This window comes from Eschrichtius robustus, chromosome 1 (genome assembly GCF_028021215.1).
Source record: "Eschrichtius robustus isolate mEscRob2 chromosome 1, mEscRob2.pri, whole genome shotgun sequence".
NCBI lineage: Eukaryota > Metazoa > Chordata > Mammalia > Artiodactyla > Eschrichtiidae > Eschrichtius > Eschrichtius robustus.
The window spans coordinates 66,302,367-66,319,697 of record NC_090824.1 but is presented as its reverse complement, the minus strand read 5'-3'; the positions used below and the strand labels follow the sequence as shown (position 1 = coordinate 66,319,697).

Genomic DNA, 17,331 nt, shown 5'->3' with positions numbered 1-17,331 from the left:
TTTTTTTGTCCATGTAGTTTTGCTTTTATTCAGAATGTCGTATGAATGGAGTCATATAGTATATAGCTTTTTGAGTATGGATTCAGCATAAAAGTATTGCTTTTTAAAATTTAATTTTGTTTTATAATGATATAAAATATTTACATAATTCCACAGTCTAATCAACAAAAGTATATGTAAAGAAATTTGGCTTTTATCCTGTCCTCTTCACTTTATGCCTTTCCTCCCTCTATAGATAGCCATTGTTTTAACATAAATTTATTTATTTATTTATTTATTTATTTATGGCTGCGTTGGGTCTTCACAATTGGGTCTTTGTTGCTGCATGCGGTCTTTCTCTAGTTGCAGCGAGCGGGGCCTACTCTTAGTTGTGGTGCGCGGGCTTATCGTGGTGGCTTCTCTTTGTTGTGGAGCACGGGCTCTAGGTGCACGGGCTTCAGTAGTTGTGGCACGCGGGCTCAGTAGTTGTGGCTCACGGGCTCTAGAGCACAGGCTCAGTAGTTGTGGCGCATGGGCTTAGTTGATCCGCGGCATGTGGGATCTTCCCGGACCAGGGATCGAATCCATGTCCCCTGCATTGGCAGGCGGATTCTTAACCACTGTGCCACCAGGGAAGTCCCTAGATAGCCGTTTTTTATTTTTTGATATCTACCTGTCTACCAATTTCATATTTCCCTCTCTCTTCTTAAACAGTTAACATAATATGCACACTTTGCTCAGGTGGGGCATTTTAGTTTAAATTAATTTCAAGGACTAAGAATTAAAAGGGCTTAAGGATAATAATATATTTGACTAGTCTCTAGTTTTAAATTGGAATTGTATTATAGGTTTGATAAAAAGTAGTAAATCACCATTTTTTTTCTGTCTTCCCTCCCTTTTTTACCCCCAGATTTTGTTAGGGCCAGTGATGTGTCTGCTGCTATGGACTTGGAGGGTGGTATTTGTGCTGCAGTTTAGGGTTGGCTAGGATTTCCCGAGCCCTCGATGTCAAAGTGGGCCTTGTGCACGCTTATGCAGCAAAGAGCAACAGTTATTACTGAGTAGCTACTTGTGCCAGGCATATTCTAGATCTGGGGGATAAGGCTGGAAACAAGTCACTTTCTCTGACCTATGATCTTACAGTTCTCTGAGAAAGGAAGACAAAGGGTGAGGAATGTTTGCCCTGTGTAAGAGATGGGATAAGCTGGGGGTTCCTATCTCCTGTGGGGTGGCCAAAGCTTGTCACAAGAGTAGCCAGATGAGGCAGCCACCTACCTTAAGGCCCTCTTTTGCCTTCAAATACCTCACTACCAGGCCTGATCGAAATTTCCATATCTGCAAGACTCATTCCTTGGGGCTACTATTATCTTCAGAAACTTTTGTTTAAATGTAAAAGGAAGGGGCAGCACAGTAATATATTAGATCTCCTTCCATTCTTGCCCAGGGTGTTTAATAGATTTCTAGGAGGTGGAAGGGCCCCGAGGAGTATAAATAAAAAGGGTATGGGGAGGACAGCCAGGCGTTAGATTGTAATGAAGCCTTAGTTAGCTAACATACAGTATGACAGATAAAATGATCTCGATAGGTTGGGAGGATGGGCCAGGTATCAACAGGATAAAGTAATATATGGATAAAAGTACATTTCGAATTCTTCATTACAGAGCTAAACATACACACCTGGCCCAGGAGTTGGAGAAGCTGGGGAAGATCCAGGGCAAGTTGCAGGCCCAGCTGCTGCCTCATGCAAACGAGGTGAGTGAGCAAAGATAAGCAGCAACCTGTGTGAGCTGCAAAATGGTTGCTGCATCATTTCTGCCCAGCAAATCTCCCACAAGAATATTTCTTGTGGCTGACCCTCATCAGAAATATATAGGAAAGGGAATTCTGGAAAATGTGGTTCAGCTTAGTTAAGTTGGCACATTAAAAAGACACCACAGATATGTACTATTGTGATTCCGTGGTGGCAAGTAGCAGACTCCAATCAAGATTAGCTGAGGAAAATGTAACTTGCAAAATACCACGAGTGACTCATGTGACGCTGAGCAAGAATGTAGCCAGGCCTCTGGAGGGCCTAGGATCAGGTGTGTCTTGCCACAGGCCTGTTTCCTCTGCCCCTTTGACCTTTGGCAAGTACAATATGGTCAGCCTACAAGTTCTAAGCTACATCATGGTAACTGAATGAGGCATCCCAAGAGACTCAGCCTATCTGTTTCTCTGTCTTTCCCTTCTTCCTTCTTCACTATTTCAATTCAGATATTGGTAAATGGACTCTGATTGGTCCAGCTTAGACTTCATGCCTGTTCTTGGTCCAATCAGGATAATAGAGTCACACAGGATAACAAAGTGGCTTCAGGACCAGGACCTGCCACTGTGAGGGAAGCAGACAGTTAAAGCGAGTTCAGTCATCAGCCAAATTTGTTCTAAAATTTGTTCCTAAGCAAGGTGTGATACCACAGGAGATGCCTAGAGCTCCCTGTGGTTCTGAGTAGTGCCGTGCATCTTTGTTTTCCCCCTTTCTAGTCTTTTCCCTTTTCCCCCTTGCACCGCTCAGAGCTCTGATACTCCAGTCCCTCCAGGCCTAGGAAAGCAATCAATGTGTGACCTCCTCACTCTCATTCTGAACAAGAACTATATGCATTTTTAGAGAAATAGGAAAGGGCAATGTAGTATTTAACCTAAGGGAATTAAGGGTAATGCCTGGACCCCAAACAACAACAACAACAGAACCCAACCAACCAAACAAAACTCCAAAAACCTTTTTTAGTAACTAGCCACTTATTTTGATTCTGAGTCAGACAAGCCTTGGATTTTGGAGAAACCAAAGGGGCAAAACAAGGCATGGAGACTGGGCCAGCAAGAAATCAGCATTGTCATTTGGTTTAGTCCAGATGGCAGTCCTGAAAAGGGTCCTAACATTGAAGCAAATACAAAGATACTATTCACCCTCATCACCACCAAATACTGCTTGTTAAGCAGTTCATTGTTTTGTCTTTACTGAAAGATTGCGTGGAATGATGAATAGCTAGAAATGTTATGACTGCTGGTTGGAAACCACCTGAGGAGTAACAAAATAAATTCTGTTCCTCTCTGTGAGTTATGGAAAGACTCGGGTGAAAAGAACCAATTGTATTATCTGTACACTAATTCTTACTGATAATTCTTAGTGATAATTGTACTGCTAGTGTTTTCAGGCCTGTTTCTACAGGCCAGATATGCCTATTAAAGCATTAACAACATGAGCAAGCTGTGAAGTAGATGAATTTTGCAGTCTGTGTCCTATGCCTTCAAACCCAACTCACTCAAGTGAGTTAAGTGCCTCCTATATGGTAAGCATTGTACTACTTTCTAAAACTCTCACTTAAAAAATAAACCCGTAAAGCCTTAGATTTAGACGGGATTTTAGAAGAGAATGAGACCCACTCTGTCTAGGACTCTTCCAGTGACATCAAGTGCTGTACATTCAAAGGCAACACCCTCCATCAGTGATCATCTCTGAATGATAAAAAGCTCTTCCATATATTGTGATGAAACTTGATTCCTCTGTTTCTACCCATGGGTTCTAATCTGTCCCATAGAGAACAGTCTCATTCCCACTTACACATCCCAGCCTCGGAAGGTTTGTAGACTTCCTTCAAGTCTCCCCTAAAGGTGAGCATCCTCAGGGTTCTTGGCTGTTTCTGTGATATCACGTGAACGCTCTAGTTGCAACTGTTCCTCTTTGAACGTGATGCTGAGAACAGGACATGGCAGTCCATAAGTGACAAGTTCAGTAGGAGTGTTACACTGGGCTAGTAACATGCTCTGCGTTTGTTTTACTAATTATTTTGAACATACTGAGTCTGAGTTAACTAAAACTCCAGGGGGAAGCCAGAGCTCTCCTACTCTACTCCTGCCATTGATTTCTTGAGTTCAGGTGTATTAGCATTATAGTCAAAGAGGGCTCTATTAATTTCTTACTGCTGCTTATTAGCACAAATTTGTTATCTTATGGTTCTGTAGGTCACATGTCCCACCTGAGTCTCACTTGGCTAAAATCAAGATGTTAGTAGGGCTTCTTTGCCTTCTGGAGGCTCTCGTGGAGAATCCATTTCCCTACCTTTCCAGCAACTAGAGACTGCTCACTTTCCTTGGACTCTGGCCCCTTTCCTCCATCTTCAAAGTCAGCAACGTTGCATCTCTGTGCCTTTATTCCATAGTCACATCTCCCTCCAACTTGCCTCTTCTGCCTCCCTCTTTCATTTCTAAGAACTCTTGGGATTACATTGGGCCCACCTGGATAAACCAGGATAATCTATTTTAAGGCTTAGCAATTTTAACTCTATCTGCAACCTTAATTCCCCTTTGCCTTGTAACCTAACATATTTACAGGTTCTGAGGATTAGGATATGGACATATTTGGAGGGCATTATTCTGCCTACAATAAGGGCTACAGCAGCTCCAGAAACCATCTCCCTGCAAAACAACATCCAAAGATGTAAGAAGGGTCATCTCTTTTGCATGTCCCCTTTTAAGAAGGAGGGGGGAAATTTCCTAAAACCTCTTTGCACCCAACAGATTTCCCTCATCAACTGGCCAGAATTATGTCACATGCCCATTCCTAACCCAGTCACTGGGAAGGAAAATAACTGACCATGATTGGCTTGGGCTGCTCAAGATGCATCCTCTGGGGCCGAGGAAGGCCCAGCCTCCTAGGAGACAAGCAGGCCTCTGACGCCTGAATCAAATTGGGTTTCTGCTAACAAGAAAGAGATGGAAAATGGCTTTTGGGTATTTATCCTCTAATGTCACCATGTAATGGCTTTTAGTTATGACCTAGTTAACTGAAGGGGAGAGAGGGAGAGAGAGGGATGTTTTAAAATTATTTTTGCGTTTTCTCTTCTATGTTGAAGAGAGCACAGAGATGTGAGATATCCAGAGAAAAGCAAGAAAAGTATCAATATATTAAGTATATGGGTGTGTATCTGTAAGGGTTCGTCAGATATATATATCCCCAGCTCCCACAATAATATAAGGTCTCATACCTGTAACAAACCCCTTCATATATGTACATATATATATGTGCACATACACAGGGATTTATTGTAGGGGTGTGACCTTATGTAACTGTGGGAGCTGGTCAAGCAGTCTCTATAAGGCTGTCGTCTTCACGTTTGAAGTTGGAGCTTGTGGACACAGAGCAGGCAGGGAAGGGAAGATGGCTGTCCAGTAGCCAGTGCAGGAGAGCAAGAGCAAACTGGAACCATAAGCCCAAGTGGGATCCCACAAGGATGGACTGAACCCATTTGAATTCTTATTGTCTCTTTCTTTAACATGGACGGACTCTTCTTGGATTCCAGTATTTAATCTACTCAGGATTTGTTGCTACTCCTGTCTTTTCTTCCCTACATTTGAACTTTTTCCCATTTAGGAACACTGGCAAATTTAAACATTAGAATAGGTAATGTGCATCGATTAGAGGCCTGTATTTTAAAGGCTTTGTTTTCTGGCAGCAGAAAGGGGAAAAGGGTAGTATATTTCAGGTGTTATGTCAGGTGGTTCCCTTTGTTTTACCTTTCCTTTGCTGTGCTTATGAGTGATTTAAAAACAAACTCTAAGACATTTGTTTCTCTTCAATAAGCAGGAGCCATATATTATCCTTTAACAATCCTGGTTACAGTTCGTTTTAGGTTTGGCATTTCTTTTTGGTCACTGGATTGAAAGATTAGAGAGGAGTTTTGATATCCTCACTATAAATTCTCTTGGTAAATGCCAATTACAGTATTTAAGGCTAAGTGGCTATATACTTAACTAGGACTAATGGTCTCATGAGATAAATATTAGTAAAAAATGTAAAATTATGTTTTGTAACTTTATTAACTGTTGTTTATTAATAACAGTACCATGTATAGCTTAGGAAGAATTTTGCATAAATTATTCATGTTTGAATTAAAGGGAAGATAATCAAATTTACTGAATCCTCAGAATTTGTCTGGTGCATGTACGTGTTCTCGTCTCACTAATTCACACTACAGCCCTATGGGGGAGTGACTCTATGTACAGTGGAGGAAACCATGCCTTAGAGTGGTCATTTATTTGTCTCAAGTTCTCTGAATTGTAAATGGTGGAGCCAGGATTTGAACACAGTTCTATGTGATTCCGAAGCCCATTTTTGTTGTTGTTGTTGAATTAAAAAATTAAGACTGATCTAGTAAGTTTAGGTTTCCTTTGTAAAGTTTGTTATTAATATACCGTAAGATATACACTTGAACACACTGATTTAAAATTACATGAAACAGCAGGATGTCTGTATGTGTGTGTATACACACACATATGCACATGTGCACTCATGCTCATACACTTTCCTGTTAGGTAGAGTGATTATCTAATCTGACTCTACATTAAGAGTAATAATTCTACGTTAAAAGGGCATGGTGAAAAAACGGTGCTTTTCTTTCTTTTCTCCTTTTTCCTTTTTTTAAAAAAATTTTATTTATTTATGGCTGTGTTGGGTCTTTGTTTCTGTGCGAGGGCTTTCTCTAGTTGCGGCAAGTGGGGGCCACTCTTCATCGCGGTGCGCGGGCCTCTCACTATCGCGGCCTCTCTTGTCGCGGAGCACAGGCTCCAGACGCGCAGGCTCAGCAATTGTGGCTCATGGGCCTAGTCGCTCCGCGGCATGTGGGATCTTCCCAGACCAGGGCTCGAACCCGTGTCCCCTGCATTGGCAGGCAGATTCTCAACCACTGCGCCACCAGGGAAACCCCCTTTTTCCTTTTTTAAAAGGGAATTACTTATAAGGTGTGTATTTACATACATAAACTATTATATTGGCATTTTATGGTAATATTGTCTGATGATGGCATTATTGCAACCATTATTATCAGCATTCTCATATAATTCTGTTTTTTTAGTTAACATTTTATTTATATATATTATTTGTTTTTGGCTGCGTTGGGTCTTCATTGCTGCACGTGGGCTTTCTGTAGTTGTGGCGAGTGGGAGCTGCTCTTCGTAGTGGTGCACAGGCTTCTCATTACAGTGGCTTCTCTTGTTGTGGAGCACAGGCTCTAGGCATGCGGGCTTCAGTAGTTGTGGTGCGTGGGCTCAGTAGTTGTGGCTTGCAGGCTCTAGAGAGCAGGCTCAGTAGTTGCGGCACATGGGCTTAGTTGCCCTGCGGCATGTGGGATCTTCCCGGACCAGGGATCGAACCCGTGTCCCCAGCATTGGCAGGTGGATTCTTAACCATCACCAGGCAAGTCCCAGCATTCTCATATGATTCTTATTTCAACTCCAGGGAGCTTCTTAATTCTTTGTATCATATTTAGAATTTGAGAATGAAGAAAAGAACCGACTACCCAAATCATCTTTTTAAAAATTAGTCTATTCACTCTTGGAAGTTTCCTTTCCTTGTCCTTCTCTTTGATTTTTTGTTCTGTTGTCTTCATTTACACAGGCCTTTGATACAATCAGTAGTCATTAATTTTGAATCACACTTAACAAAATTTAACTTGTAGATAGAAGAAGTAAATATTTTAAGGCCACATGAATTCATATTGCTATTTTTCAAACATGTCCATAAAACGTATTACTTTATTCTGTTTCCCTCTTATTCAGACATAAGCTAGCACTTTTTATATTCTACAAAGACTGAAACATGTTTAGATGAGAATGGACATACCCGTTTCTTCTTCCCTTTTGACATTTGGCTCCAGTGACGTCAAAAGCTCCCATGCTGACCTCTGTTAGTCACACACACCAATTTGGGATTGAATTCAGGCTAGTGTGTATTGGGGAATGGGGTTCAACAGTGACTTAGGAAAGTGAGGATACAGACCTGCTTCATTGTTTATGGAGCAAGGGAAGTTGGGGAGACAGAAAGAAATGGATTTTATGTGAGTTGCAGAATTGTGACCCCAAAAGCAGCAGTTTGAGGGTAACTCTTTTGGTCTCTCTTCTCCATCTGTTACATGCAAGGACAGAGGTACCACTGATACCCCAATCCAGTGTTCAGGGCAGGGACATCTAGCATCTACTTAAGAGAAGTGTGTGTCAGTCCAGGGACTTTCCTCACTCCCACCCCTTCATGCCATGAGGACTGTGGCACTGGATATTAGACTCTTTCGTTATAGACCCTCTTACATTTCTAGTTTCCAAACTACCCAGGACTGACTTTCTTGTAGAAACATGAAGAGATTCAAGATTTTTACTTTAAAAGAAGTTAATGTTGTACAATTGTGAATAATTTCCAGGATTGGAAATTGAATGTAAAATTGTTCAAAGGACTTGTCTGTTCACAGCTTTGTCTATCTTCGGTGAATTCTTTGCCAACTATTTCCATAGCCACACTCCTAGATTTTGAAAACAGTTAATTTATCTAGGCAGGAATTTTTCTGGTAGCTTTGTTTCATGGCCAAATCATTCAAACAACTCGCCTTAAATTTGTTTTGGAAGCTTATTTATAATGAACAACAACAACAAAAAATTTTACAACTTGGCAATGTCTATTAAAATCTACTAAAATAAAATAAATATATATAGTAAACTAGAATATCTAGTAATCACTATATCAGGAATTTATTCTACTAAAATACTCTGAAAAGTATGCAGTGATACTACTCAGTAAAAGATTGGTGAAATAAAGGCATAAACTTAAAATGGAACACTATTCAGCTGTTAAAGCAAATGAGATAGATCTATCTCAGCAACTGGAACTACAGCAACTGGAAAAAAGCAAGAGGCAAAGAGTGTATAATATGATCAAATTTTCGTCTAAAATATCTACATTTATGTACGAATAGCACACAGGTATCTTTGTATGTCTATAAGAAAGCTAAATAAAAACACTAAATTGTTATCCTCTAGGGAGATAGGTTTATGGGCCACATTTTCTTTTTTTGTTTTGTATTTCAAAACTGTTTCAATTTTTAATAATTACCACGTGTTCCTTTTGAAATAGAAAACACACTTTAAAAATACCCTGTTTCTTTCCTCTTCACCCCATCAAAACAAGTCAGGAGGCCCAGTCAGGGGAAGTATTGGGTCTGTGATCCTAAGAGACCTGATGTATGAAGACTTGGGCCTCCCTTCTCAGTATGATATTTTGTCTCAAAAGTCTTATCCTGACCGAACCATCAAGCCTAATTAAAAATGGAAAATTCATGGAAGGAGAGGCCTCCCTGCACACCCCAGGGGAGCCATTCTTTCCTGGCTCCCTCTGGATCCTTCCAGTTCATTAGCTAAGAAGGAGTTAGAGGAGATGTCTCTGGCCACAGCTGCTGCCTTCTCGAGTGTCACTCTGATCCGGTGAGCAAAACCCCCTGTGGGAAGCAGCAGGCTCTCAGCAGCCTGCCAGCCCAGCCCGCTGGCTGCCTCCGAAGCAGGCCTGCTGGCTAGGCCTGCCCTCCCTCCGTCTACCCCCTCCTTCCTCTTTAAGCCACTGTGGTACGGCTAATCATTAGGAAACAAGGGAATTGAGGAGCTTTATTCTTCCAGGTGGGTGTGCCAGGAGTGAGGCACTCAGGCCTTGGGGATTTACTGTGGATATCCCAGACTTGAGATCTTGGAGATGACCGGAGCCAGTGGCCATATTTGGGTGAGGAACACCGTGTGCCCCCTGGCAACTGTACTCTGTACTCTGAGGGGTGTTTAGGAAAGAGAACTGTTCTTTGCTGCTCCTCCCTGTGAACCTGAGGCCCCCTTTGTGGGGATGCTCTCGCCCTCACTGTGGCCCAGGAGAAGCCCAAGGAAGGACACAAGACTGAGAACAAGAACCTCATTAATTTGAAGGTGGCAGGCAGGATGAGTCACATAGCAGATGATGACATCAGGAACATCTGGAGCCGGTTCTGCTGTGGCGGCAGCCCACCTGACAATGGAAATGGAGTAGGAAGATAGCGAGAGTCCAGCAGAAGACAGAAAGTTCTGCTCAGAAGGGTCCTTCTCTGCTCCTTAATTCCAGAACTATGTTTCCGTAGATCACGTTCCATCAAAGAAAATCGCAGTTTGGTCATTTCCTGACCATTTACACTAGAGTTTCTGTAGTCTTGGTTCTCTGCCCTCTCTCCCCTCCCCCTTTTACTGATATGATTATATTGACCACAGGGCAGGCAAAACCAAACAAGTTCTATGGAAATAGCCCCTTTTTCCATCTGAGGCCTAATCATTCAACTTTTTTATATCCTAGTAAATTTTTTGCTTTCATTTTTTAATGAGAAATCTTGCATATCTTGATTACTTAGATAATTTTAGTGCTTTTCTTGTGTCATTGTAAAATGAAGTATTTTCAAATCATATCTGTGTGTAGCTAATTCAAGTAGGGCAATCTCTGTATTTAGATAGAGATAAATTACACTAAAGAAATTACTGTCAGATTTTTTATTTTCTTTCAAGTCCAGGAATTTGCTGCTTGTGGTAGAGCCCACTGGAACTCGCTAATAAATGTGTTCTTTCCTTCCCGGGCACAGAGCTAGACCTCATTTCTCAACCTCTTGTGCCCTCTTCCAGGCCTGACCCATAAAAGTCTCCTATTGCCAAGCCCTACTCTCTTCTCCATTTGTCTGCTGAATGGGGAGATTCAAAGACTAAAGAAGATCAGAATTACAAGATGGAAGAACCTGAGTCCTAAATAACTTTGTGGAGCAGAGTCTCTCTAATGACCCACATTGGACTGCGCTATGAACAAAAAGTAAACTTTTAATGTTCTAAGCCACTGAGTTGTTTTTTTTTTTTTTTTTTTTTTTTTTGCTACAGCAGTGTCTCTTCTAATATCTTATTTAAATGAGCTACTTTAAAAAGAGTTCAGAGGTGCTTTCTGTCTACTTTAACTTGTTTCCATGATAGGAAATACTACAGGAGTATTAATATTCTATGTCGTTAGGTCTCCATTTATAGGCAGAGCTAGTTCATGGCATCAATAACTTTTTAAAGCAAGTTTTGTTTCTTTTTTTAAATAGCAATATCCTATGAAATATTTATGGGCAAGCCCTCAGAGACTGTTTACATTGAAGTGCTGTTAGTTTCAAGGACAAAAAATTGACTTTCCATGTAGCAAGACTAAACACAAAATACTCACTTTCTTCAACTGCAACACTTTCTTCAACTTCAACTGTGGCTGGAGGTAAGGGAGCATTGTTATTATGTCATTTCTAAGATGCCTTCCAGATACAATGTTCTGATCCTCTAAGTTTGCTTGTAACAGAAACTGACTAACTTTTAGTAAAAGAGAAAAAGTTTATTGAATAGATTTGCCTAGCTCACACAGTAACAGAAAATAAGATCTCACAAGTATAGAAGCCATGGGATCTCAGTCAGAGTAGCTCATGGAAAGTCTCTTAAGCGGCCATCAGAATGATTCAGCTCCATTTATCTTCTATCTGTTCCTCCCTTGCCCAATATTGCGTTTCCTGGCGGAGAGGGTCAGATGTAGATTGTTTACATGCCTACCTCTCAGCCAGGGTAGGGTGTCAAGACTGAGAGACCCAGGAGTACCACAAGGAGGGTCAAAGGAGAGCATGCCCAAAAGAAAGGCAGGACTCTGAAATACCCCTTTAGAAACACAAAGGGTGGTAGCAGGAAAAGTAGAAGCAAGGTTAGATGGCTGTCACTCTCTTTTGCCTGATTGTGTCCTCTGAAGGATCGGGGTCCTCTTTCTTGTCTAATAAATATCTGAAAAGATGATGCCAGGTCAACATACAGAACTTTTACAACTAAAGGCATTATTTTTGTAACTAAATGATTGAGTTACCAATCATTAGAATAGTAGTAGGCATTGTCACCTAAAAGCCTAAAATATTTTACTTTATTTAGTTGCTTATAATATGAATGAGACTCTTGGGCGTCTATTCTGAAAATGTGAGGTATAATCATTATAAGCACGTGGCACTGTGGGTAATGGCAGTTTTTAATACTATGCTTAAATTAGCAACATTAACAGGGTACAGCCAAATTGAATATTGTATCTTCAGATTGACAGCAACTTTTAAAGTAATTACTTCATTTTAGTAAGAAGCACCATTTGGGCTCATTAGCATCTGAGGTCAAAAGGACAGTGAGTAAATCATATGGAGCTTGGTTATCGATCCCTGAATCACTGGGCTCTTAATCCATAGTATCGCTAGCTCCTTGTCTGGGTTACATGTGCTCTGTGAAATGCAGTTACATTCATTTTTAAAAATTCTATTTGGAAATAATGTTAGACTTGCAGAAGAGTTTCAACGATAGTACAGAGAGTTCCCATATACCCTTCACCTAGCTTCCTCTAATGTTAACACTTTATGTGTCCATAGTTACAGTCATTATTTGTGGTTAAACATGAACACAGTCATTTAGACTTAACAGAGACAGATTGATGCATTTAAAAACATGGGGTTTTGGATTCTAACAAACTTGGATTTAGGTGCTATATCACACTTACTAGCTACTAGACAATGTCAGACAAGTTACTTGTCTGTAAAAATGGGGTGCCTTCTTTCTTACAAGGTCCTTGTGGGCATAAAAATGGAATCATAAAGTTTTAGTACATGGTAGATCCTTAATAAATGTTCATTTCTTCCTGCATCTCTCAACAATCTTTTTGCCCCTCTCTAAACCTTCCTTCTCCTCTTTCTTTGTTCATATCATTGGATAATGTCACTTTTGTCCTGGCTTTTGTTTTCTGCTTTTGTGTCTGTCCCCAACCAGACTGCCTTCCCAATCCTCCAGTTCTGGCATTTTCTGGTGCTGGGGCAGGAGATGGCCTTTTTGACCTTAGTATTGCCCAGCCTCTTGCCGATTTAGCTTTAACACTCACCAAGCTGAGTTCGAAGTACAAAATGTTTCCACATCACTAACAAGGACATGGAGAAATTGTAAGGAAAAAAAGGAAACCAACTTTCTGTTACAAAATGTTTGTGAATGTATTGTGTGTGTGTGTGAGTGTGTATAGGTGTGTAGGGGGGCAATCAGACAATCAGACAACAATATAAACTCTGAAAAACAACTCAAACTCCCCTGCACTTTAACACTAGAAGGGATTCCTGGTATGTGAAGTTCAACACCCTGGATCCAAATAATCCATTTTAGCCAAGTGGGACTCAGATTCTTGAAGGGCTAATCTACTCTCGTCATTTACTCTGATGAATGTCCACAGGGAAGGGAAACAGTACAACACTGGCACCATTTCACCTCTCAAAAAAATCTGCTTAAAACCAGATGCTTGGTAGCCATATGACAGACGCTCCACCCTGAGGAGGGGGCTCCCCTCAGGGACCCAGGAGAGGCACGGGTGATTATGCTGTATGCCTGCTTCTAAGCCTAATGGGCAGGCTGGGAGGGAGAGATGGAGCCCTTAACATCTTGGAGGTGACACCCTCTGAGCCATAAGTGCTCCAAACAGGATTTAGTCTCAGCTCAGCAGCTGTCCCATGGCTGCAGCCTTTTTTTGCCATATGGGGGAGCCGTATTTGGCATGGAATCGGGATCCTCAGGCTGGTAGAAACCCCATTATCCGTGTGAGAGTGTGGGTCAGAGGCCTAATTTGAGAGTGAGGGAGAGAGAGGAGAATAGGCACTGTCACTCTCTAGTTGCCTCTCTTTTATTTTTTATTTTTTTAATTTTAATTCCAAGGCTGTTGTTTTGGTCTCCAACCCACAATAGGAGAGGGGCATGAGTGTTCCTTTGTCACCATCAGGGACTATAATAAGGAAAAAACAATAATTAGGGTTGGGCTGGCAAGGAGTTTCTCCAAGAGGAAATGCTTGCCCATGGTGGGTTTGTTCGGAAGTCTAGCATGGGTCATTGGACGGATCACAAAGTGAAAACATGACCATTTGGTAAAGCAAATGGAAGCCAGATGTGAGGCAAGTAGCATTTCTGTAGCAGCTACACACTGGGATTTGTAGCAGCGCAGGAAGCTCAAAGGCTGAGGTCCGGCAGTGTTCTTGCTTGTGGCGGCTGTGGCTGGGACATAGGACCAGGGGTGCCTTCTTTTCCTGAGTGATGTGGGGAGGGCGTGGGCAGAAGAGGGATGATCAGTGGCCTAATTTGTTATGGTTAAGGATTGAATCATTAGCAAAAAACATGTTGGATAGTTGAGCTTTGCAGAGGTAGCAGAAACATAATCATTTTGACTAAGAGCTCAGTGTTAGGAATATTCAAGTTTGTGGAAATATGATATGAGTCTTTCAGAAGAAAAACACTAACATGTCATATCAGTACAACTATATGACCTAGTAGGAAAATGGTTGACAAACAAGAAACCTGATTTATCGTCTAGGTTCTTTGGCTGATTTGCTTCAGTTTCTTTATGTATCAATGGGAATGATAATAATGGTTAGCACTTTATAATGATTAGCCAGGTACTTTCTAAATGCATATAGGTACTGTTAACGTCCTCTTCATTTTATCATGAAGGAGCTGTGACCTGAGTTAAAGAACATAGCTAGTAACACAGAGTCACCATTTTGATCCTGACTCCAGAGCCTATATGTACAACTCACACACCATACTGTCTACTCTATTTACCCCATAGGGTTTGGCAGTGATGAAATTAGGTAATTGAAAGGAACAGACTAGTTTTGAGATGGCTGATAGAATGGAAAAAGCCTACACTTTGGAGCCTGGTAAAAGTGGATTTGAATCCTCATATCACCTTGTGACTAGCTGCAAATAACTAGCTGCAAATTACTTAATCTTACAATTTTTGGTTCTGTCATTTTAATTGGGAATGGTAATGACTATTTTGCTGCTTGTTGGAAGGTTAGAGATGATGTATATAAAGTGTTCAATTTGTAGTAGGAACTCAAAACTTGGTAGCTATCATTGTTTGCTTGTACTTTTATATATTAGTCTTGTGAACCAGGACCAAGCACGTATTTTTACATCCTGCTTTTGTTATAACGGGGCTGAGAACAAAGTTGTCACTCAGCTATCAATAACAAAGGCTTATGTTTACTTGGGGCTTACCATGGGCTAGGTGCTGTTCTAGGTTCTCTACATATATTAACTGATGTCACCACCACAAGGTGAAGAAGTTACTCTTAGTGCCCTAATTTTGCAGATGAGGAAGTAACTTGTCCAGAGTCACACAGTTTGTAAGTGACAGAGTTGGGTTTTGAAACCAGGAGTCTAGTTCTTAATTACTATGCGATTAGTCATAGCTTCATAAGATCATAGAGTTGGAGGAAGAGATAGAGGTTTTATAGTTCAGCCTTATGCCCCACAGTGTGAATTACTTGCCTGATATTTCTGAGACATGCTTATTCAGCCTCTGCTTGTTTATCTTCAGTAATAAGGTGCTCCACGGCCCAAGGAGGCAACCCTTTCATTTGCTGGGCAACCCTTTGTGAGCGCTTTGTAACGTTAAACTGAAACCAGCTTTACCTCTTCTTTCTCCATTGATCTTCTAGTTTTTGAGTGCCAGAACAAGGTTAGCTCACTCTTCAGCATGACACCTCTTTGCTATTTGAAAACCACTATGTCCTCTTCTGCAAGCCAGCAACTTGAGTTTCCCTCAGTGGTGACTCACTGGCCGCCTCGTCCTCGTCGGCCCTCTGACTGTTTCTTTCGATGTGTGGCAGCATAAACATGACAGTCACTGTCCATCAGCAGTGCGTTATTATTTTCTTTTTTTTTTTTAAAAGATTAAACTTTTTAAAAATTTATTTATTTATTTATTTTTGGCTGTGTTGGGTCTTCGTTTCTGCGCGAGGGCTTTCTCTAGTTGCGGCAAGCGGGGGCCACTCTTCATCACGGTGCGCGGGCCTCTCACTGTCGCGGCCTCTCCTGTTGCCGAGCACAGGCTCCAGACGCGCAGGCTCAGCAATTGTGGCTCATGGGCCTAGTCGCTCCGCGGCATGTGGGATCTTCCCAGACCAGGGCTCGAACCCGTGTCCCCTGCATTGGCAGGCAGATTCTCAACCACTGCGCCACCAGGGAAGCCCTATTATTTTCTTAAGTAAAGATTGCATTCGCTTTTTGCACAACCTTATCACACAGTTTGCTCCTACTGGCTTTAGGTAACTGTAACCTCCTGTTTATTGGTCTGCTTAGGCTGCCATAGCAAAATATCATAGACTAGGTGGCTTGAACAACAGAAATTTATTTTCTTATGATTCTGGGGGCTAGAAGTTCAAGATAAAGGTTCTGGCTGATTTGGTTTCTGGCGAGAACTCTTTTCCTGGCTTGTAGACAGACGCCTTCTCACTGTGTCTTCACATGGCCTTTCCTTGGTGCTTGTGTGTGGGGAGAGAGCGAGAGCTCGATGTCTCTACCTCTTTTATAAGTCCCATCGGATTAGGACCCACCCTTATGACCTCATTTAACCTTTATTACCTCCTGATAGGCCCTAACTCCAAATGCAGTCATATTGGGGAGGGGGGTGATTAGGGCTTCAACATACAGACTTTGGGGGACACAGTTCAGTCCATAGCAGCCTATGACCACAGGGTGTAGCTGTGTGCTGGAGACCTGTGATGGAGAACTGAAGGGAAGGGCCATGGCCACTTAATCTTGGCTGCAGGGCAGTGTGGAAAGAGTCAAAACTGCCCTTCTGTCTTCAGGGCTTGTACTCTCTGTCTCTGTAATTCCACTGAGCCACTGAGGTTTCCTTTTCTTGGTTTTGAGTAGCTGTGATATGACAAAGTGGTAAAAGAAAGGGAGACAGCTGAAATCTGTTATTGCATCAATAATTCTGAGCTTCAAGCCCAGGGATTTCCCCATCTACCTCATATTGGGCATTTTGCCTTCCTGCCATAGGAAACAGATGCAGGGAGGGCAGGTTGTAAGCCGGAGCCCTTAATCATAGGGCAAAGGGAGCTCTCTCAGGACCTTCATTGCTGGTAGAATGACTGTGGAGACCTGCCAGAGAAATTCCAGCAGCCTTATGGAGAGGCTTAAGGTGGGGAGACCCACTGCTCCTGGGACCCAGCCTACTTCGGCCTGAAGGAGAGTAAGGACAGGGCAAGCAGGGCATGTCCATTAGGATTCTCTAGATTGCAAGCACTAGAAAAGCCAACCTAAAGTGCCTTAAGTAAGATGAGAATGTATTGGTTCACATAAAGTACACAGGCAGGCTGAGCTTCCAGTGTGGTCTGATCCAGTGCTCACATACTATCACCATGATCAGTCTCTAGGCTTGCTTCGTTTGGGTGTCAGCTTTACCGGCTCACTTTGTGGTTTTATATGCTCCCACTACCAATTCCAGAGGAAGACTAAACATGTTTCCTTGGCTCTGACTGGTTGATGTGCCATTCTGGAAGTAATCAGTGTAGCCACAGGGATGGGATATGTTGTGTTTTAAAGCCAGTCAGGGACTCCCCTGTAGCTAGGGTTGGATTCAATTCCATGGAAACCACATGACTAGAGAATGGTGGAGGGTGGTTTCCCAAAGGAAATTTTGGG

The 17,331-nt window shown here is 41.9% G+C and overlaps 1 protein-coding gene across 10 annotated transcripts in view; it reads left to right on the top strand.

The window, feature by feature from the left end:
• Positions 1–17,331, top strand: part of AKAP6 (A-kinase anchoring protein 6) — a 580,300-nt gene that overhangs the window by 56,479 nt on the left and 506,490 nt on the right. For 8 of the 10 annotated variants that reach the window (XM_068546345.1, XM_068546336.1, XM_068546308.1 and 5 more), the window contains 3 exons: positions 1,641–1,731; positions 10,459–10,639; positions 10,908–11,071. The gene's annotated coding sequence lies outside the window, so the exon portion shown is untranslated. The remainder of the gene's footprint in view (positions 1–1,640; positions 1,732–10,458; positions 10,640–10,907; positions 11,072–17,331) is intronic. The other 2 variants (XM_068546298.1, XM_068546318.1) reach the window with 2 other exon arrangements.